Below are 20,006 nucleotides of genomic sequence, written 5' to 3' on the forward strand. Positions count from 1 at the left end.
ATGATTTGTGCCTGTGTTTTTGGCCTCTTTGATCCACATACACATGCATCACTGCTCCCTTTTCTACATCAAAAAAGCTTGCAAACTTTGATAAAAGACAACTTGACGGCTCTTTGGATACTGGAGAACGTGGCCAGTTGCCTTGGAGCTATTAGCACCACATTCTAACCCAACTGAGCTAATGCGCCATGAGGCAGAATGGCACATTTTGCCTCTTTGAGCCACATGCCTCATTGCTCCACTTTTCAAAAGAAAAAAGGCTGCTAACTTTTCCAAAGAAGAGCTTGTCGGCTCTTCAGACACTACGTAAGCTGGCCCGTACGGGGATCGAACCCGCGACCTTGGCGTTGTTAGCACCACGCTCTAACCCAACTGAGCTAACCGGCCATGATTTGTGACTGTGTTTTTGGCCTCTTTGATCCACATACACATGCATCACTGCTCCCTTTTCTACATCAAAAAAGCTTGCAAACTTTGATAAAAGACAACTTGACGGCTCTTTGGATACTGGAGAACGTGGCCAGTGGCCTTGGAGCTATTAGCACCACATTCTAACCCAACTGAGCTAATGCGCCATGAGGCAGAATGGCACATTTTGCCTCTTTGAGCCACATGCCTCATTGCTCCACTTTTCAAAAGAAAAAAGGCTGCTAACTTTTCCAAAGAAGAGCTTGTCGGCTCTTCAGACACTACGTAAGCTGGCCCGTACAGGGATCGAACCCGCGACCTTGGCGTTATTAGCACCACGCTCTAACCCAACTGAGCTAACCGGCCATGATTTGCGCCTGTGTTTTTGGCCTCTTTGATCCACATACACATGCATCACTGCTCCCTTTTCTACATCAAAAAAGCTTGCAAACTTTGATAAAAGACAACTTGACGGCTCTTTGGATACTGGAGAACGTGGCCAGTTGCCTTGGAGCTATTAGCACCACATTCTAACCCAACTGAGCTAATGCGCCATGAGGCAGAATGGCACATTTTGCCTCTTTGAGCCACATGCCTCATTGCTCCACTTTTCAAAAGAAAAAAGGCTGCTAACTTTTCCAAAGAAGAGCTTGTCGGCTCTTCAGACACTACGTAAGCTGGCCCGTACGGGGATCGAACCCGTGACCTTGGCGTTATTAGCACCATGCTCTAACCCAACTGAGCTAACCGGCCATGATTTGTGCCTGTGTTTTTGGCCTCTTTGATCCACATACACATGCATCACTGCTCCCTTTTCTACATCAAAAAAGCTTGCAAACTTTGATAAAAGACAACTTGACGGCTCTTTGGATACTGGAGAACGTGGCCAGTGGCCTTGGAGCTATTAGCACCACATTCTAACCCAACTGAGCTAATGCGCCATGAGGCAGAATGGCACATTTTGCCTCTTTGAGCCACATGCCTCATTGCTCCACTTTTCAAAAGAAAAAAGGCTGCTAACTTTTCCAAAGAAGAGCTTGTCGGCTCTTCAGACACTACGTAAGCTGGCCCATACAGGGATCGAACCCGCGACCTTGGCGTTATTAGCACCACACTCTAACCCAACTGAGCTAACCGGCCATGATTTGTGCCTGTGTTTTTGGCCTCTTTGATCCACATACACATGCATCACTGCTCCCTTTTCTACATCAAAAAAGCTTGCAAACTTTGATAAAAGACAACTTGACGGCTCTTTGGATACTGGAGAACGTGGCCAGTGGCCTTGGAGCTATTAGCACCACATTCTAACCCAACTGAGCTAATGCGCCATGAGGCAGAATGGCACATTTTGCCTCTTTGAGCCACATGCCTCATTGCTCCACTTTTCAAAAGAAAAAAGGCTGCTAACTTTTCCAAAGAAGAGCTTGTTGGCTCTTCAGACACTACGTAAGCTGGCCCATACAGGGATCGAACCCGCGACCTTGGCGTTATTAGCACCACACTCTAACCCAACTGAGCTAACCGGCCATGATTTGTGCCTGTGTTTTTGGCCTCTTTGATCCACATACACATGCATCACTGCTCCCTTTTCTACATCAAAAAAGCTTGCAAACTTTGATAAAAGACAACTTGACGGCTCTTTGGATACTGGAGAACGTGGCCAGTTGCCTTGGAGCTATTAGCACCACATTCTAACCCAACTGAGCTAATGCGCCATGAGGCAGAATGGCACATTTTGCCTCTTTGAGCCACATGCCTCATTGCTCCACTTTTCAAAAGAAAAAAGGCTGCTAACTTTTCCAAAGAAGAGCTTGTCGGCTCTTCAGACACTACGTAAGCTGGCCCGTACGGGGATCGAACCCGCGACCTTGGCGTTGTTAGCACCACGCTCTAACCCAACTGAGCTAACCGGCCATGATTTGTGACTGTGTTTTTGGCCTCTTTGATCCACATACACATGCATCACTGCTCCCTTTTCTACATCAAAAAAGCTTGCAAACTTTGATAAAAGACAACTTGACGGCTCTTTGGATACTGGAGAACGTGGCCAGTGGCCTTGGAGCTATTAGCACCACATTCTAACCCAACTGAGCTAATGCGCCATGAGGCAGAATGGCACATTTTGCCTCTTTGAGCCACATGCCTCATTGCTCCACTTTTCAAAAGAAAAAAGGCTGCTAACTTTTCCAAAGAAGAGCTTGTCGGCTCTTCAGACACTACGTAAGCTGGCCCGTACAGGGATCGAACCCGCGACCTTGGCGTTATTAGCACCACGCTCTAACCCAACTGAGCTAACCGGCCATGATTTGCGCCTGTGTTTTTGGCCTCTTTGATCCACATACACATGCATCACTGCTCCCTTTTCTACATCAAAAAAGCTTGCAAACTTTGATAAAAGACAACTTGACGGCTCTTTGGATACTGGAGAACGTGGCCAGTTGCCTTGGAGCTATTAGCACCACATTCTAACCCAACTGAGCTAATGCGCCATGAGGCAGAATGGCACATTTTGCCTCTTTGAGCCACATGCCTCATTGCTCCACTTTTCAAAATAAAAAAGGCTGCTAACTTTTCCAAAGAAGAGCTTGTCGGCTCTTCAGACACTACGTAAGCTGGCCCGTACGTGGATCGAACCCGTGACCTTGGCGTTATTAGCACCACGCTCTAACCCAACTGAGCTAACCGGCCATGATTTGTGCCTGTGTTTTTGGCCTCTTTGATCCACATACACATGCATCACTGCTCCCTTTTCTACATCAAAAAAGCTTGCAAACTTTGATAAAAGACAACTTGACGGCTCTTTGGATACTGGAGAACGTGGCCAGTGGCCTTGGAGCTATTAGCACCACATTCTAACCCAACTGAGCTAATGCGCCATGAGGCAGAATGGCACATTTTGCCTCTTTGAGCCACATGCCTCATTGCTCCACTTTTCAAAAGAAAAAAGGCTGCTAACTTTTCCAAAGAAGAGCTTGTCGGCTCTTCAGACACTACGTAAGCTGGCCCGTACAGGGATCGAACCCGCGACCTTGGCGTTATTAGCACCACGCTCTAACCCAACTGAGCTAACCGGCCATGATTTGTGCCTGTGTTTTTGGCCTCTTTGATCCACATACACATGCATCACTGCTCCCTTTTCTACATCAAAAAAGCTTGCAAACTTTGATAAAAGACAACTTGACGGCTCTTTGGATACTGGAGAACGTGGCCAGTTGCCTTGGAGCTATTAGCACCACATTCTAACCCAACTGAGCTAATGCGCCATGAGGCAGAATGGCACATTTTGCCTCTTTGAGCCACATGCCTCATTGCTCCACTTTTCAAAAGAAAAAAGGCTGCTAACTTTTCCAAAGAAGAGCTTGTCGGCTCTTCAGACACTACGTAAGCTGGCCCGTACGGGGATCGAACCCGTGACCTTGGCGTTATTAGCACCATGCTCTAACCCAACTGAGCTAACCGGCCATGATTTGTGCCTGTGTTTTTGGCCTCTTTGATCCACATACACATGCATCACTGCTCCCTTTTCTACATCAAAAAAGCTTGCAAACTTTGATAAAAGACAACTTGACGGCTCTTTGGATACTGGAGAACGTGGCCAGTGGCCTTGGAGCTATTAGCACCACATTCTAACCCAACTGAGCTAATGCGCCATGAGGCAGAATGGCACATTTTGCCTCTTTGAGCCACATGCCTCATTGCTCCACTTTTCAAAAGAAAAAAGGCTGCTAACTTTTCCAAAGAAGAGCTTGTCGGCTCTTCAGACACTACGTAAGCTGGCCCATACAGGGATCGAACCCGCGACCTTGGCGTTATTAGCACCACACTCTAACCCAACTGAGCTAACCGGCCATGATTTGTGCCTGTGTTTTTGGCCTCTTTGATCCACATACACATGCATCACTGCTCCCTTTTCTACATCAAAAAAGCTTGCAAACTTTGATAAAAGACAACTTGACGGCTCTTTGGATACTGGAGAACGTGGCCAGTGGCCTTGGAGCTATTAGCACCACATTCTAACCCAACTGAGCTAATGCGCCATGAGGCAGAATGGCACATTTTGCCTCTTTGAGCCACATGCCTCATTGCTCCACTTTTCAAAAGAAAAAAGGCTGCTAACTTTTCCAAAGAAGAGCTTGTCGGCTCTTCAGACACTACGTAAGCTGGCCCGTACAGGGATCGAACCCGCGACCTTGGCGTTATTAGCACCACGCTCTAACCCAACTGAGCTAACCGGCCATGATTTGCGCCTGTGTTTTTGGCCTCTTTGATCCACATACACATGCATCACTGCTCCCTTTTCTACATCAAAAAAGCTTGCAAACTTTGATAAAAGACAACTTGACGGCTCTTTGGATACTGGAGAACGTGGCCAGTTGCCTTGGAGCTATTAGCACCACATTCTAACCCAACTGAGCTAATGCGCCATGAGGCAGAATGGCACATTTTGCCTCTTTGAGCCACATGCCTCATTGCTCCACTTTTCAAAAGAAAAAAGGCTGCTAACTTTTCCAAAGAAGAGCTTGTCGGCTCTTCAGACACTACGTAAGCTGGCCCGTACGGGGATCGAACCCGTGACCTTGGCGTTATTAGCACCATGCTCTAACCCAACTGAGCTAACCGGCCATGATTTGTGCCTGTGTTTTTGGCCTCTTTGATCCACATACACATGCATCACTGCTCCCTTTTCTACATCAAAAAAGCTTGCAAACTTTGATAAAAGACAACTTGACGGCTCTTTGGATACTGGAGAACGTGGCCAGTGAACTTGGAGCTATTAGCACCACATTCTAACCCAACTGAGCTAATGCGCCATGAGGCAGAATGGCACATTTTGCCTCTTTGAGCCACATGCCTCATTGCTCCACTTTTCAAAAGAAAAAAGGCTGCTAACTTTTCCAAAGAAGAGCTTGTCGGCTCTTCAGACACTACGTAAGCTGGCCCATACAGGGATCGAACCCGCGACCTTGGCGTTATTAGCACCACACTCTAACCCAACTGAGCTAACCGGCCATGATTTGTGCCTGTGTTTTTGGCCTCTTTGATCCACATACACATGCATCACTGCTCCCTTTTCTACATCAAAAAAGCTTGCAAACTTTGATAAAAGACAACTTGACGGCTCTTTGGATACTGGAGAACGTGGCCAGTTGCCTTGGAGCTATTAGCACCACATTCTAACCCAACTGAGCTAATGCGCCATGAGGCAGAATGGCACATTTTGCCTCTTTGAGCCACATGCCTCATTGCTCCACTTTTCAAAAGAAAAAAGGCTGCTAACTTTTCCAAAGAAGAGCTTGTCGGCTCTTCAGACACTACGTAAGCTGGCCCGTACGGGGATCGAACCCGCGACCTTGGCGTTATTAGCACCACGCTCTAACCCAACTGAGCTAACCGGCCATGATTTGTGCCTGTGTTTTTGGCCTCTTTGATCCACATACACATGCATCACTGCTCCCTTTTCTACATCAAAAAAGCTTGCAAACTTTGATAAAAGACAACTTGACGGCTCTTTGGATACTGGAGAACGTGGCCAGTGGCCTTGGAGCTATTAGCACCACATTCTAACCCAACTGAGCTAATGCGCCATGAGGCAGAATGGCACATTTTGCCTCTTTGAGCCACATGCCTCATTGCTCCACTTTTCAAAAGAAAAAAGGCTGCTAACTTTTCCAAAGAAGAGCTTGTCGGCTCTTCAGACACTACGTAAGCTGGCCCGTACGGGGATCGAACCCGTGACCTTGGCGTTATTAGCACCACGCTCTAACCCAACTGAGCTAACCGGCCATGATTTGCGCCTGTGTTTTTGGCCTCTTTGATCCACATACACATGCATCACTGCTCCCTTTTCTACATCAAAAAAGCTTGCAAACTTTGATAAAAGACAACTTGACGGCTCTTTGGATACTGGAGAACGTGGCCAGTGAACTTGGAGCTATTAGCACCACATTCTAACCCAACTGAGCTAATGCGCCATGAGGCAGAATGGCACATTTTGCCTCTTTGAGCCACATGCCTCATTGCTCCACTTTTCAAAAGAAAAAAGGCTGCTAACTTTTCCAAAGAAGAGCTTGTCGGCTCTTCAGACACTACGTAAGCTGGCCCGTACGGGGATCGAACCCGCGACCTTGGCGTTATTAGCACCACGCTCTAACCCAACTGAGCTAACCGGCCATGATTTGTGCCTGTGTTTTTGGCCTCTTTGATCCACATACACATGCATCACTGCTCCCTTTTCTACATCAAAAAAGCTTGCAAACTTTGATAAAAGACAACTTGACGGCTCTTTGGATACTGGAGAACGTGGCCAGTGGCCTTGGAGCTATTAGCACCACATTCTAACCCAACTGAGCTAATGCGCCATGAGGCAGAATGGCACATTTTGCCTCTTTGAGCCACATGCCTCATTGCTCCACTTTTCAAAAGAAAAAAGGCTGCTAACTTTTCCAAAGAAGAGCTTGTCGGCTCTTCAGACACTACGTAAGCTGGCCCGTACGGGGATCGAACCCGCGACCTTGGCGTTATTAGCACCACGCTCTAACCCAACTGAGCTAACCGGCCATGATTTGTGCCTGTGTTTTTGGCCTCTTTGATCCACATACACATGCATCACTGCTCCCTTTTCTACATCAAAAAAGCTTGCAAACTTTGATAAAAGACAACTTGACGGCTCTTTGGATACTGGAGAACGTGGCCAGTGGCCTTGGAGCTATTAGCACCACATTCTAACCCAACTGAGCTAATGCGCCATGAGGCAGAATGGCACATTTTGCCTCTTTGAGCCACATGCCTCATTGCTCCACTTTTCAAAAGAAAAAAGGCTGCTAACTTTTCCAAAGAAGAGCTTGTCGGCTCTTCAGACACTACGTAAGCTGGCCCGTACAGGGATCGAACCCGCGACCTTGGCGTTATTAGCACCACGCTCTAACCCAACTGAGCTAACCGGCCATGATTTGTGCCTGTGTTTTTGGCCTCTTTGATCCACATACACATGCATCACTGCTCCCTTTTCTACATCAAAAAAGCTTGCAAACTTTGATAAAAGACAACTTGACGGCTCTTTGGATACTGGAGAACGTGGCCAGTTGCCTTGGAGCTATTAGCACCACATTCTAACCCAACTGAGCTAATGCGCCATGAGGCAGAATGGCACATTTTGCCTCTTTGAGCCACATGCCTCATTGCTCCACTTTTCAAAAGAAAAAAGGCTGCTAACTTTTCCAAAGAAGAGCTTGTCGGCTCTTCAGACACTACGTAAGCTGGCCCGTACGGGGATCGAACCCGTGACCTTGGCGTTATTAGCACCATGCTCTAACCCAACTGAGCTAACCGGCCATGATTTGTGCCTGTGTTTTTGGCCTCTTTGATCCACATACACATGCATCACTGCTCCCTTTTCTACATCAAAAAAGCTTGCAAACTTTGATAAAAGACAACTTGACGGCTCTTTGGATACTGGAGAACGTGGCCAGTGGCCTTGGAGCTATTAGCACCACATTCTAACCCAACTGAGCTAATGCGCCATGAGGCAGAATGGCACATTTTGCCTCTTTGAGCCACATGCCTCATTGCTCCACTTTTCAAAAGAAAAAAGGCTGCTAACTTTTCCAAAGAAGAGCTTGTCGGCTCTTCAGACACTACGTAAGCTGGCCCATACAGGGATCGAACCCGCGACCTTGGCGTTATTAGCACCACACTCTAACCCAACTGAGCTAACCGGCCATGATTTGTGCCTGTGTTTTTGGCCTCTTTGATCCACATACACATGCATCACTGCTCCCTTTTCTACATCAAAAAAGCTTGCAAACTTTGATAAAAGACAACTTGACGGCTCTTTGGATACTGGAGAACGTGGCCAGTTGCCTTGGAGCTATTAGCACCACATTCTAACCCAACTGAGCTAATGCGCCATGAGGCAGAATGGCACATTTTGCCTCTTTGAGCCACATGCCTCATTGCTCCACTTTTCAAAAGAAAAAAGGCTGCTAACTTTTCCAAAGAAGAGCTTGTCGGCTCTTCAGACACTACGTAAGCTGGCCCGTACGGGGATCGAACCCGCGACCTTGGCGTTATTAGCACCACGCTCTAACCCAACTGAGCTAACCGGCCTTGATTTGTGCCTGTGTTTTTGGCCTCTTTGATCCACATACACATGCATCACTGCTCCCTTTTCTACATCAAAAAAGCTTGCAAACTTTGATAAAAGACAACTTGACGGCTCTTTGGATACTGGAGAACGTGGCCAGTGGCCTTGGAGCTATTAGCACCACATTCTAACCCAACTGAGCTAATGCGCCATGAGGCAGAATGGCACATTTTGCCTCTTTGAGCCACATGCCTCATTGCTCCACTTTTCAAAAGAAAAAAGGCTGCTAACTTTTCCAAAGAAGAGCTTGTCGGCTCTTCAGACACTACGTAAGCTGGCCCGTACAGGGATCGAACCCGCGACCTTGGCGTTATTAGCACCACGCTCTAACCCAACTGAGCTAACCGGCCATGATTTGTGCCTGTGTTTTTGGCCTCTTTGATCCACATACACATGCATCACTGCTCCCTTTTCTACATCAAAAAAGCTTGCAAACTTTGATAAAAGACAACTTGACGGCTCTTTGGATACTGGAGAACGTGGCCAGTTGCCTTGGAGCTATTAGCACCACATTCTAACCCAACTGAGCTAATGCGCCATGAGGCAGAATGGCACATTTTGCCTCTTTGAGCCACATGCCTCATTGCTCCACTTTTCAAAAGAAAAAAGGCTGCTAACTTTTCCAAAGAAGAGCTTGTCGGCTCTTCAGACACTACGTAAGCTGCCACGGGGATCGAACCCGTGACCTTGGCGTTATTAGCACCATGCTCTAACCCAACTGAGCTAACCGGCCATGATTTGTGCCTGTGTTTTTGGCCTCTTTGATCCACATACACATGCATCACTGCTCCCTTTTCTACATCAAAAAAGCTTGCAAACTTTGATAAAAGACAACTTGACGGCTCTTTGGATACTGGAGAACGTGGCCAGTGGCCTTGGAGCTATTAGCACCACATTCTAACCCAACTGAGCTAATGCGCCATGAGGCAGAATGGCACATTTTGCCTCTTTGAGCCACATGCCTCATTGCTCCACTTTTCAAAAGAAAAAAGGCTGCTAACTTTTCCAAAGAAGAGCTTGTCGGCTCTTCAGACACTACGTAAGCTGGCCCATACAGGGATCGAACCCGCGACCTTGGCGTTATTAGCACCACACTCTAACCCAACTGAGCTAACCGGCCATGATTTGTGCCTGTGTTTTTGGCCTCTTTGATCCACATACACATGCATCACTGCTCCCTTTTCTACATCAAAAAAGCTTGCAAACTTTGATAAAAGACAACTTGACGGCTCTTTGGATACTGGAGAACGTGGCCAGTTGCCTTGGAGCTATTAGCACCACATTCTAACCCAACTGAGCTAATGCGCCATGAGGCAGAATGGCACATTTTGCCTCTTTGAGCCACATGCCTCATTGCTCCACTTTTCAAAAGAAAAAAGGCTGCTAACTTTTCCAAAGAAGAGCTTGTCGGCTCTTCAGACACTACGTAAGCTGGCCCGTACGGGGATCGAACCCGCGACCTTGGCGTTATTAGCACCACGCTCTAACCCAACTGAGCTAACCGGCCATGATTTGTGCCTGTGTTTTTGGCCTCTTTGATCCACATACACATGCATCACTGCTCCCTTTTCTACATCAAAAAAGCTTGCAAACTTTGATAAAAGACAACTTGACGGCTCTTTGGATACTGGAGAACGTGGCCAGTGGCCTTGGAGCTATTAGCACCACATTCTAACCCAACTGAGCTAATGCGCCATGAGGCAGAATGGCACATTTTGCCTCTTTGAGCCACATGCCTCATTGCTCCACTTTTCAAAAGAAAAAAGGCTGCTAACTTTTCCAAAGAAGAGCTTGTCGGCTCTTCAGACACTACGTAAGCTGGCCCGTACGGGGATCGAACCCGCGACCTTGGCGTTATTAGCACCACGCTCTAACCCAACTGAGCTAACCGGCCATGATTTGTGCCTGTGTTTTTGGCCTCTTTGATCCACATACACATGCATCACTGCTCCCTTTTCTACATCAAAAAAGCTTGCAAACTTTGATAAAAGACAACTTGACGGCTCTTTGGATACTGGAGAACGTGGCCAGTGGCCTTGGAGCTATTAGCACCACATTCTAACCCAACTGAGCTAATGCGCCATGAGGCAGAATGGCACATTTTGCCTCTTTGAGCCACATGCCTCATTGCTCCACTTTTCAAAAGAAAAAAGGCTGCTAACTTTTCCAAAGAAGAGCTTGTCGGCTCTTCAGACACTACGTAAGCTGGCCCGTACAGGGATCGAACCCGCGACCTTGGCGTTATTAGCACCACGCTCTAACCCAACTGAGCTAACCGGCCATGATTTGTGCCTGTGTTTTTGGCCTCTTTGATCCACATACACATGCATCACTGCTCCCTTTTCTACATCAAAAAAGCTTGCAAACTTTGATAAAAGACAACTTGACGGCTCTTTGGATACTGGAGAACGTGGCCAGTTGCCTTGGAGCTATTAGCACCACATTCTAACCCAACTGAGCTAATGCGCCATGAGGCAGAATGGCACATTTTGCCTCTTTGAGCCACATGCCTCATTGCTCCACTTTTCAAAAGAAAAAAGGCTGCTAACTTTTCCAAAGAAGAGCTTGTCGGCTCTTCAGACACTACGTAAGCTGGCCCGTACGGGGATCGAACCCGTGACCTTGGCGTTATTAGCACCATGCTCTAACCCAACTGAGCTAACCGGCCATGATTTGTGCCTGTGTTTTTGGCCTCTTTGATCCACATACACATGCATCACTGCTCCCTTTTCTACATCAAAAAAGCTTGCAAACTTTGATAAAAGACAACTTGACGGCTCTTTGGATACTGGAGAACGTGGCCAGTGGCCTTGGAGCTATTAGCACCACATTCTAACCCAACTGAGCTAATGCGCCATGAGGCAGAATGGCACATTTTGCCTCTTTGAGCCACATGCCTCATTGCTCCACTTTTCAAAAGAAAAAAGGCTGCTAACTTTTCCAAAGAAGAGCTTGTCGGCTCTTCAGACACTACGTAAGCTGGCCCATACAGGGATCGAACCCGCGACCTTGGCGTTATTAGCACCACACTCTAACCCAACTGAGCTAACCGGCCATGATTTGTGCCTGTGTTTTTGGCCTCTTTGATCCACATACACATGCATCACTGCTCCCTTTTCTACATCAAAAAAGCTTGCAAACTTTGATAAAAGACAACTTGACGGCTCTTTGGATACTGGAGAACGTGGCCAGTTGCCTTGGAGCTATTAGCACCACATTCTAACCCAACTGAGCTAATGCGCCATGAGGCAGAATGGCACATTTTGCCTCTTTGAGCCACATGCCTCATTGCTCCACTTTTCAAAAGAAAAAAGGCTGCTAACTTTTCCAAAGAAGAGCTTGTCGGCTCTTCAGACACTACGTAAGCTGGCCCGTACGGGGATCGAACCCGCGACCTTGGCGTTATTAGCACCACGCTCTAACCCAACTGAGCTAACCGGCCATGATTTGTGACTGTGTTTTTGGCCTCTTTGATCCACATACACATGCATCACTGCTCCCTTTTCTACATCAAAAAAGCTTGCAAACTTTGATAAAAGACAACTTGACGGCTCTTTGGATACTGGAGAACGTGGCCAGTGGCCTTGGAGCTATTAGCACCACATTCTAACCCAACTGAGCTAATGCGCCATGAGGCAGAATGGCACATTTTGCCTCTTTGAGCCACATGCCTCATTGCTCCACTTTTCAAAAGAAAAAAGGCTGCTAACTTTTCCAAAGAAGAGCTTGTCGGCTCTTCAGACACTACGTAAGCTGGCCCGTACAGGGATCGAACCCGCGACCTTGGCGTTATTAGCACCACGCTCTAACCCAACTGAGCTAACCGGCCATGATTTGCGCCTGTGTTTTTGGCCTCTTTGATCCACATACACATGCATCACTGCTCCCTTTTCTACATCAAAAAAGCTTGCAAACTTTGATAAAAGACAACTTGACGGCTCTTTGGATACTGGAGAACGTGGCCAGTTGCCTTGGAGCTATTAGCACCACATTCTAACCCAACTGAGCTAATGCGCCATGAGGCAGAATGGCACATTTTGCCTCTTTGAGCCACATGCCTCATTGCTCCACTTTTCAAAAGAAAAAAGGCTGCTAACTTTTCCAAAGAAGAGCTTGTCGGCTCTTCAGACACTACGTAAGCTGGCCCGTACGGGGATCGAACCCGTGACCTTGGCGTTATTAGCACCATGCTCTAACCCAACTGAGCTAACCGGCCATGATTTGTGCCTGTGTTTTTGGCCTCTTTGATCCACATACACATGCATCACTGCTCCCTTTTCTACATCAAAAAAGCTTGCAAACTTTGATAAAAGACAACTTGACGGCTCTTTGGATACTGGAGAACGTGGCCAGTGGCCTTGGAGCTATTAGCACCACATTCTAACCCAACTGAGCTAATGCGCCATGAGGCAGAATGGCACATTTTGCCTCTTTGAGCCACATGCCTCATTGCTCCACTTTTCAAAAGAAAAAAGGCTGCTAACTTTTCCAAAGAAGAGCTTGTCGGCTCTTCAGACACTACGTAAGCTGGCCCATACAGGGATCGAACCCGCGACCTTGGCGTTATTAGCACCACACTCTAACCCAACTGAGCTAACCGGCCATGATTTGTGCCTGTGTTTTTGGCCTCTTTGATCCACATACACATGCATCACTGCTCCCTTTTCTACATCAAAAAAGCTTGCAAACTTTGATAAAAGACAACTTGACGGCTCTTTGGATACTGGAGAACGTGGCCAGTTGCCTTGGAGCTATTAGCACCACATTCTAACCCAACTGAGCTAATGCGCCATGAGGCAGAATGGCACATTTTGCCTCTTTGAGCCACATGCCTCATTGCTCCACTTTTCAAAAGAAAAAAGGCTGCTAACTTTTCCAAAGAAGAGCTTGTCGGCTCTTCAGACACTACGTAAGCTGGCCCGTACGGGGATCGAACCCGCGACCTTGGCGTTATTAGCACCACGCTCTAACCCAACTGAGCTAACCGGCCATGATTTGTGCCTGTGTTTTTGGCCTCTTTGATCCACATACACATGCATCACTGCTCCCTTTTCTACATCAAAAAAGCTTGCAAACTTTGATAAAAGACAACTTGACGGCTCTTTGGATACTGGAGAACGTGGCCAGTGGCCTTGGAGCTATTAGCACCACATTCTAACCCAACTGAGCTAATGCGCCATGAGGCAGAATGGCACATTTTGCCTCTTTGAGCCACATGCCTCATTGCTCCACTTTTCAAAAGAAAAAAGGCTGCTAACTTTTCCAAAGAAGAGCTTGTCGGCTCTTCAGACACTACGTAAGCTGGCCCGTACGGGGATCGAACCCGTGACCTTGGCGTTATTAGCACCACGCTCTAACCCAACTGAGCTAACCGGCCATGATTTGCGCCTGTGTTTTTGGCCTCTTTGATCCACATACACATGCATCACTGCTCCCTTTTCTACATCAAAAAAGCTTGCAAACTTTGATAAAAGACAACTTGACGGCTCTTTGGATACTGGAGAACGTGGCCAGTGGCCTTGGAGCTATTAGCACCACATTCTAACCCAACTGAGCTAATGCGCCATGAGGCAGAATGGCACATTTTGCCTCTTTGAGCCACATGCCTCATTGCTCCACTTTTCAAAAGAAAAAAGGCTGCTAACTTTTCCAAAGAAGAGCTTGTCGGCTCTTCAGACACTACGTAAGCTGGCCCGTACGGGGATCGAACCCGTGACCTTGGCGTTATTAGCACCACGCTCTAACCCAACTGAGCTAACCGGCCATGATTTGCGCCTGTGTTTTTGGCCTCTTTGATCCACATACACATGCATCACTGCTCCCTTTTCTACATCAAAAAAGCTTGCAAACTTTGATAAAAGACAACTTGACGGCTCTTTGGATACTGGAGAACGTGGCCAGTGAACTTGGAGCTATTAGCACCACATTCTAACCCAACTGAGCTAATGCGCCATGAGGCAGAATGGCACATTTTGCCTCTTTGAGCCACATGCCTCATTGCTCCACTTTTCAAAAGAAAAAAGGCTGCTAACTTTTCCAAAGAAGAGCTTGTCGGCTCTTCAGACACTACGTAAGCTGGCCCGTACGGGGATCGAACCCGCGACCTTGGCGTTATTAGCACCACGCTCTAACCGAACTGAGCTAACCGGCCATGATTTGTGCCTGTGTTTTTGGCCTCTTTGATCCACATACACATGCATCACTGCTCCCTTTTCTACATCAAAAAAGCTTGCAAACTTTGATAAAAGACAACTTGACGGCTCTTTGGATACTGGAGAACGTGGCCAGTGGCCTTGGAGCTATTAGCACCACATTCTAACCCAACTGAGCTAATGCGCCATGAGGCAGAATGGCACATTTTGGCTCTTTGAGCCACATGCCTCATTGCTCCACTTTTCAAAAGAAAAAAGGCTGCTAACTTTTCCAAAGAAGAGCTTGTCGGCTCTTCAGACACTACGTAAGCTGGCCCGTACGGGGATCGAACCCGCGACCTTGGCGTTATTAGCACCACGCTCTAACCCAACTGAGCTAACCGGCCATGATTTGTGCCTGTGTTTTTGGCCTCTTTGATCCACATACACATGCATCACTGCTCCCTTTTCTACATCAAAAAAGCTTGCAAACTTTGATAAAAGACAACTTGACGGCTCTTTGGATACTGGAGAACGTGGCCAGTGGCCTTGGAGCTATTAGCACCACATTCTAACCCAACTGAGCTAATGCGCCATGAGGCAGAATGGCACATTTTGCCTCTTTGAGCCACATGCCTCATTGCTCCACTTTTCAAAAGAAAAAAGGCTGCTAACTTTTCCAAAGAAGAGCTTGTCGGCTCTTCAGACACTACGTAAGCTGGCCCGTACGGGGATCGAACCCGCGACCTTGGCGTTATTAGCACCACGCTCTAACCCAACTGAGCTAACCGGCCATGATTTGTGCCTGTGTTTTTGGCCTCTTTGATCCACATACACATGCATCACTGCTCCCTTTTCTACATCAAAAAAGCTTGCAAACTTTGATAAAAGACAACTTGACGGCTCTTTGGATACTGGAGAACGTGGCCAGTGGCCTTGGAGCTATTAGCACCACATTCTAACCCAACTGAGCTAATGCGCCATGAGGCAGAATGGCACATTTTGCCTCTTTGAGCCACATGCCTCATTGCTCCACTTTTCAAAAGAAAAAAGGCTGCTAACTTTTCCAAAGAAGAGCTTGTCGGCTCTTCAGACACTACGTAAGCTGGCCCGTACAGGGATCGAACCCGCGACCTTGGCGTTATTAGCACCACGCTCTAACCCAACTGAGCTAACCGGCCATGATTTGTGCCTGTGTTTTTGGCCTCTTTGATCCACATACACATGCATCACTGGTCCCTTTTCTACATCAAAAAAGCTTGCAAACTTTGATAAAAGACAACTTGACGGCTCTTTGGATACTGGAGAACGTGGCCAGTTGCCTTGGAGCTATTAGCACCACATTCTAACCCAACTGAGCTAATGCGCCATGAGGCAGAATGGCACATTTTGCCTCTTTGAGCCACATGCCTCATTGCTCCACTTTTCAAAAGAAAAAAGGCTGCTAACTTTTCCAAAGAAGAGCTTGTCGGCTCTTCAGACACTACGTAAGCTGGCCCGTACGGGGATCGAACCCGTGACCTTGGCGTTATTAGCACCACGCTCTAACCCAACTGAGCTAACCGGCCATGATTTGTGCCTGTGTTTTTGGCCTCTTTGATCCACATACACATGCATCACTGCTCCCTTTTCTACATCAAAAAAGCTTGCAAACTTTGATAAAAGACAACTTGACGGCTCTTTGGATACTGGAGAACGTGGCCAGTGGCCTTGGAGCTATTAGCACCACATTCTAACCCAACTGAGCTAATGCGCCATGAGGCAGAATGGCACATTTTGCCTCTTTGAGCCACATGCCTCATTGCTCCACTTTTCAAAAGAAAAAAGGCTGCTAACTTTTCCAAAGAAGAGCTTGTCGGCTCTTCAGACACTACGTAAGCTGGCCTGTACGGGGATCGAACCCGCGACCTTGGCGTTATTAGCACCACACTCTAACCCAACTGAGCTAACCGGCCATGATTTGTGCCTGTGTTTTTGGCCTCTTTGATCCACATACACATGCATCACTGCTCCCTTTTCTACATCAAAAAAGCTTGCAAACTTTGATAAAAGACAACTTGACGGCTCTTTGGATACTGGAGAACGTGGCCAGTGGCCTTGGAGCTATTAGCACCACATTCTAACCCAACTGAGCTAATGCGCCATGAGGCAGAATGGCACATTTTGCCTCTTTGAGCCACATGCCTCATTGCTCCACTTTTCAAAAGAAAAAAGGCTGCTAACTTTTCCAAAGAAGAGCTTGTCGGCTCTTCAGACACTACGTAAGCTGGCCCGTACGGGGATCGAACCCGCGACCTTGGCGTTATTAGCACCACGCTCTAACCCAACTGAGCTAACCGGCCATGATTTGTGCCTGTGTTTTTGGCCTCTTTGATCCACATACACATGCATCACTGCTCCCTTTTCTACATCAAAAAAGCTTGCAAACTTTGATAAAAGACAACTTGACGGCTCTTTGGATACTGGAGAACGTGGCCAGTTGCCTTGGAGCTATTAGCACCACATTCTAACCCAACTGAGCTAATGCGCCATGAGGCAGAATGGCACATTTTGCCTCTTTGAGCCACATGCCTCATTGCTCCACTTTTCAAAAGAAAAAAGGCTGCTAACTTTTCCAAAGAAGAGCTTGTCGGCTCTTCAGACACTACGTAAGCTGGCCCGTACGGGGATCGAACCCGCGACCTTGGCGTTATTAGCACCACGCTCTAACCCAACTGAGCTAACCGGCCATGATTTGTGCCTGTGTTTTTGGCCTCTTTGATCCACATACACATGCATCACTGCTCCCTTTTCTACATCAAAAAAGCTTGCAAACTTTGATAAAAGACAACTTGACGGCTCTTTGGATACTGGAGAACGTGGCCAGTGGCCTTGGAGCTATTAGCACCACATTCTAACCCAACTGAGCTAATGCGCCATGAGGCAGAATGGCACATTTTGCCTCTTTGAGCCACATGCCTCATTGCTCCACTTTTCAAAAGAAAAAAGGCTGCTAACTTTTCCAAAGAAGAGCTTGTCGGCTCTTCAGACACTACGTAAGCTGGCCCGTACGGGGATCGAACCCGCGACCTTGGCGTTATTAGCACCACGCTCTAACCCAACTGAGCTAACCGGCCATGATTTGTGCCTGTGTTTTTGGCCTCTTTGATCCACATACACATGCATCACTGCTCCCTTTTCTACATCAAAAAAGCTTGCAAACTTTGATAAAAGACAACTTGACGGCTCTTTGGATACTGGAGAACGTGGCCAGTGGCCTTGGAGCTATTAGCACCACATTCTAACCCAACTGAGCTAATGCACCATGAGGCAGAATGGCACATTTTGCCTCTTTGAGCCACATGCCTCATTGCTCCTCTTTTCAAAAGAAAAAAGGCTGCTAACTTTTCCAAAGAAGAGCTTGTCGGCTCTTCAGACACTACGTAAGCTGGCCCGTACAGGGATCGAACCCGCGACCTTGGCGTTATTAGCACCACGCTCTAACCCAACTGAGCTAACCGGCCATGATTTGTGCCTGTGTTTTTGGCCTCTTTGATCCACATACACATGCATCACTGCTCCCTTTTCTACATCAAAAAAGCTTGCAAACTTTGATAAAAGACAACTTGACGGCTCTTTGGATACTGGAGAACGTGGCCAGTTGCCTTGGAGCTATTAGCACCACATTCTAACCCAACTGAGCTAATGCGCCATGAGGCAGAATGGCACATTTTGCCTCTTTGAGCCACATGCCTCATTGCTCCACTTTTCAAAAGAAAAAAGGCTGCTAACTTTTCCAAAGAAGAGCTTGTCGGCTCTTCAGACACTACGTAAGCTGGCCCGTACGGGGATCGAACCCGTGACCTTGGCGTTATTAGCACCATGCTCTAACCCAACTGAGCTAACCGGCCATGATTTGTGCCTGTGTTTTTGGCCTCTTTGATCCACATACACATGCATCACTGCTCCCTTTTCTACATCAAAAAAGCTTGCAAACTTTGATAAAAGACAACTTGACGGCTCTTTGGATACTGGAGAACGTGGCCAGTGGCCTTGGAGCTATTAGCACCACATTCTAACCCAACTGAGCTAATGCGCCATGAGGCAGAATGGCACATTTTGCCTCTTTGAGCCACATGCCTCATTGCTCCACTTTTCAAAAGAAAAAAGGCTGCTAACTTTTCCAAAGAAGAGCTTGTCGGCTCTTCAGACACTACGTAAGCTGGCCCATACAGGGATCGAACCCGCGACCTTGGCGTTATTAGCACCACACTCTAACCCAACTGAGCTAACCGGCCATGATTTGTGCCTGTGTTTTTGGCCTCTTTGATCCACATACACATGCATCACTGCTCCCTTTTCTACATCAAAAAAGCTTGCAAACTTTGATAAAAGACAACTTGACGGCTCTTTGGATACTGGAGAACGTGGCCAGTTGCCTTGGAGCTATTAGCACCACATTCTAACCCAACTGAGCTAATGCGCCATGAGGCAGAATGGCACATTTTGCCTCTTTGAGCCACATGCCTCATTGCTCCACTTTTCAAAAGAAAAAAGGCTGCTAACTTTTCCAAAGAAGAGCTTGTCGGCTCTTCAGACACTACGTAAGCTGGCCCGTACGGGGATCGAACCCGCGACCTTGGCGTTATTAGCACCACGCTCTAACCCAACTGAGCTAACCGGCCATGATTTGTGCCTGTGTTTTTGGCCTCTTTGATCCACATACACATGCATCACTGCTGCCTTTTCTACATCAAAAAAGCTTGCAAACTTTGATAAAAGACAACTTGACGGCTCTTTGGATACTGGAGAACGTGGCCAGTGGCCTTGGAGCTATTAGCACCACATTCTAACCCAACTGAGCTAATGCGCCATGAGGCAGAATGGCACATTTTGCCTCTTTGAGCCACATGCCTCATTGCTCCACTTTTCAAAAGAAAAAAGGCTGCTAACTTTTCCAAAGAAGAGCTTGTCGGCTCTTCAGACACTACGTAAGCTGGCCCGTACGGGGATCGAACCCGCGACCTTGGCGTTATTAGCACCACGCTCTAACCCAACTGAGCTAACCGGCCATGATTTGTGCCTGTGTTTTTGGCCTCTTTGATCCACATACACATGCATCACTGCTCCCTTTTCTACATCAAAAAAGCTTGCAAACTTTGATAAAAGACAACTTGACGGCTCTTTGGATACTGGAGAACGTGGCCAGTGGCCTTGGAGCTATTAGCACCACATTCTAACCCAACTGAGCTAATGCGCCATGAGGCAGAATGGCACATTTTGCCTCTTTGAGCCACATGCCTCATTGCTCCACTTTTCAAAAGAAAAAAGGCTGCTAACTTTTC

General features: G+C 47.3%; 29 non-coding genes across 29 annotated transcripts; all 29 read right to left on the reverse strand.

Moving 5' to 3' along the window:
- Nucleotides 1-312: 312 nt before the first annotated feature.
- Nucleotides 313-387, reverse strand: TRNAV-AAC (transfer RNA valine (anticodon AAC)). Its single transcript has one exon. It is a non-coding gene; the product is annotated as a tRNA-Val (tRNA).
- A 699-nt stretch (nucleotides 388-1,086) lies between these two features.
- On the reverse strand, nucleotides 1,087-1,161 carry TRNAI-AAU (transfer RNA isoleucine (anticodon AAU)). Its single transcript has one exon. It is a non-coding gene; the product is annotated as a tRNA-Ile (tRNA).
- A 1,086-nt stretch (nucleotides 1,162-2,247) lies between these two features.
- Nucleotides 2,248-2,322, reverse strand: TRNAV-AAC (transfer RNA valine (anticodon AAC)). The gene has a single exon. It is a non-coding gene; the product is annotated as a tRNA-Val (tRNA).
- Nucleotides 2,323-3,795: 1,473 nt separating this feature from the next.
- TRNAI-AAU (transfer RNA isoleucine (anticodon AAU)) lies at nucleotides 3,796-3,870 on the reverse strand. The gene has a single exon. It is a non-coding gene; the product is annotated as a tRNA-Ile (tRNA).
- A 1,086-nt stretch (nucleotides 3,871-4,956) lies between these two features.
- Nucleotides 4,957-5,031, reverse strand: TRNAI-AAU (transfer RNA isoleucine (anticodon AAU)). The gene has a single exon. It is a non-coding gene; the product is annotated as a tRNA-Ile (tRNA).
- Nucleotides 5,032-5,730: 699 nt separating this feature from the next.
- On the reverse strand, nucleotides 5,731-5,805 carry TRNAI-AAU (transfer RNA isoleucine (anticodon AAU)). Its single transcript has one exon. It is a non-coding gene; the product is annotated as a tRNA-Ile (tRNA).
- Nucleotides 5,806-6,117: 312 nt separating this feature from the next.
- On the reverse strand, nucleotides 6,118-6,192 carry TRNAI-AAU (transfer RNA isoleucine (anticodon AAU)). The gene has a single exon. It is a non-coding gene; the product is annotated as a tRNA-Ile (tRNA).
- Nucleotides 6,193-6,504: 312 nt separating this feature from the next.
- TRNAI-AAU (transfer RNA isoleucine (anticodon AAU)) lies at nucleotides 6,505-6,579 on the reverse strand. Its single transcript has one exon. It is a non-coding gene; the product is annotated as a tRNA-Ile (tRNA).
- Nucleotides 6,580-6,891: 312 nt separating this feature from the next.
- Nucleotides 6,892-6,966, reverse strand: TRNAI-AAU (transfer RNA isoleucine (anticodon AAU)). The gene has a single exon. It is a non-coding gene; the product is annotated as a tRNA-Ile (tRNA).
- Nucleotides 6,967-7,665: 699 nt separating this feature from the next.
- TRNAI-AAU (transfer RNA isoleucine (anticodon AAU)) lies at nucleotides 7,666-7,740 on the reverse strand. The gene has a single exon. It is a non-coding gene; the product is annotated as a tRNA-Ile (tRNA).
- Nucleotides 7,741-8,439: 699 nt separating this feature from the next.
- On the reverse strand, nucleotides 8,440-8,514 carry TRNAI-AAU (transfer RNA isoleucine (anticodon AAU)). The gene has a single exon. It is a non-coding gene; the product is annotated as a tRNA-Ile (tRNA).
- A 1,469-nt stretch (nucleotides 8,515-9,983) lies between these two features.
- TRNAI-AAU (transfer RNA isoleucine (anticodon AAU)) lies at nucleotides 9,984-10,058 on the reverse strand. Its single transcript has one exon. It is a non-coding gene; the product is annotated as a tRNA-Ile (tRNA).
- Nucleotides 10,059-10,370: 312 nt separating this feature from the next.
- Nucleotides 10,371-10,445, reverse strand: TRNAI-AAU (transfer RNA isoleucine (anticodon AAU)). The gene has a single exon. It is a non-coding gene; the product is annotated as a tRNA-Ile (tRNA).
- Nucleotides 10,446-11,144: 699 nt separating this feature from the next.
- Nucleotides 11,145-11,219, reverse strand: TRNAI-AAU (transfer RNA isoleucine (anticodon AAU)). Its single transcript has one exon. It is a non-coding gene; the product is annotated as a tRNA-Ile (tRNA).
- A 699-nt stretch (nucleotides 11,220-11,918) lies between these two features.
- Nucleotides 11,919-11,993, reverse strand: TRNAI-AAU (transfer RNA isoleucine (anticodon AAU)). The gene has a single exon. It is a non-coding gene; the product is annotated as a tRNA-Ile (tRNA).
- Nucleotides 11,994-12,692: 699 nt separating this feature from the next.
- TRNAI-AAU (transfer RNA isoleucine (anticodon AAU)) lies at nucleotides 12,693-12,767 on the reverse strand. The gene has a single exon. It is a non-coding gene; the product is annotated as a tRNA-Ile (tRNA).
- A 699-nt stretch (nucleotides 12,768-13,466) lies between these two features.
- Nucleotides 13,467-13,541, reverse strand: TRNAI-AAU (transfer RNA isoleucine (anticodon AAU)). Its single transcript has one exon. It is a non-coding gene; the product is annotated as a tRNA-Ile (tRNA).
- A 312-nt stretch (nucleotides 13,542-13,853) lies between these two features.
- TRNAI-AAU (transfer RNA isoleucine (anticodon AAU)) lies at nucleotides 13,854-13,928 on the reverse strand. The gene has a single exon. It is a non-coding gene; the product is annotated as a tRNA-Ile (tRNA).
- Nucleotides 13,929-14,240: 312 nt separating this feature from the next.
- TRNAI-AAU (transfer RNA isoleucine (anticodon AAU)) lies at nucleotides 14,241-14,315 on the reverse strand. Its single transcript has one exon. It is a non-coding gene; the product is annotated as a tRNA-Ile (tRNA).
- Nucleotides 14,316-14,627: 312 nt separating this feature from the next.
- Nucleotides 14,628-14,702, reverse strand: TRNAI-AAU (transfer RNA isoleucine (anticodon AAU)). The gene has a single exon. It is a non-coding gene; the product is annotated as a tRNA-Ile (tRNA).
- A 312-nt stretch (nucleotides 14,703-15,014) lies between these two features.
- On the reverse strand, nucleotides 15,015-15,089 carry TRNAI-AAU (transfer RNA isoleucine (anticodon AAU)). The gene has a single exon. It is a non-coding gene; the product is annotated as a tRNA-Ile (tRNA).
- A 312-nt stretch (nucleotides 15,090-15,401) lies between these two features.
- On the reverse strand, nucleotides 15,402-15,476 carry TRNAI-AAU (transfer RNA isoleucine (anticodon AAU)). The gene has a single exon. It is a non-coding gene; the product is annotated as a tRNA-Ile (tRNA).
- A 699-nt stretch (nucleotides 15,477-16,175) lies between these two features.
- On the reverse strand, nucleotides 16,176-16,250 carry TRNAI-AAU (transfer RNA isoleucine (anticodon AAU)). The gene has a single exon. It is a non-coding gene; the product is annotated as a tRNA-Ile (tRNA).
- Nucleotides 16,251-16,949: 699 nt separating this feature from the next.
- On the reverse strand, nucleotides 16,950-17,024 carry TRNAI-AAU (transfer RNA isoleucine (anticodon AAU)). Its single transcript has one exon. It is a non-coding gene; the product is annotated as a tRNA-Ile (tRNA).
- Nucleotides 17,025-17,336: 312 nt separating this feature from the next.
- On the reverse strand, nucleotides 17,337-17,411 carry TRNAI-AAU (transfer RNA isoleucine (anticodon AAU)). The gene has a single exon. It is a non-coding gene; the product is annotated as a tRNA-Ile (tRNA).
- A 312-nt stretch (nucleotides 17,412-17,723) lies between these two features.
- Nucleotides 17,724-17,798, reverse strand: TRNAI-AAU (transfer RNA isoleucine (anticodon AAU)). Its single transcript has one exon. It is a non-coding gene; the product is annotated as a tRNA-Ile (tRNA).
- Nucleotides 17,799-18,497: 699 nt separating this feature from the next.
- TRNAI-AAU (transfer RNA isoleucine (anticodon AAU)) lies at nucleotides 18,498-18,572 on the reverse strand. Its single transcript has one exon. It is a non-coding gene; the product is annotated as a tRNA-Ile (tRNA).
- Nucleotides 18,573-19,271: 699 nt separating this feature from the next.
- On the reverse strand, nucleotides 19,272-19,346 carry TRNAI-AAU (transfer RNA isoleucine (anticodon AAU)). The gene has a single exon. It is a non-coding gene; the product is annotated as a tRNA-Ile (tRNA).
- A 312-nt stretch (nucleotides 19,347-19,658) lies between these two features.
- Nucleotides 19,659-19,733, reverse strand: TRNAI-AAU (transfer RNA isoleucine (anticodon AAU)). Its single transcript has one exon. It is a non-coding gene; the product is annotated as a tRNA-Ile (tRNA).
- Between the last annotated feature and the right edge of the window lie 273 nt (nucleotides 19,734-20,006).

This window comes from Eleutherodactylus coqui, chromosome 2, assembly GCF_035609145.1.
Source record: "Eleutherodactylus coqui strain aEleCoq1 chromosome 2, aEleCoq1.hap1, whole genome shotgun sequence".
In the NCBI taxonomy this organism is placed as follows: domain Eukaryota; kingdom Metazoa; phylum Chordata; class Amphibia; order Anura; family Eleutherodactylidae; genus Eleutherodactylus; species Eleutherodactylus coqui.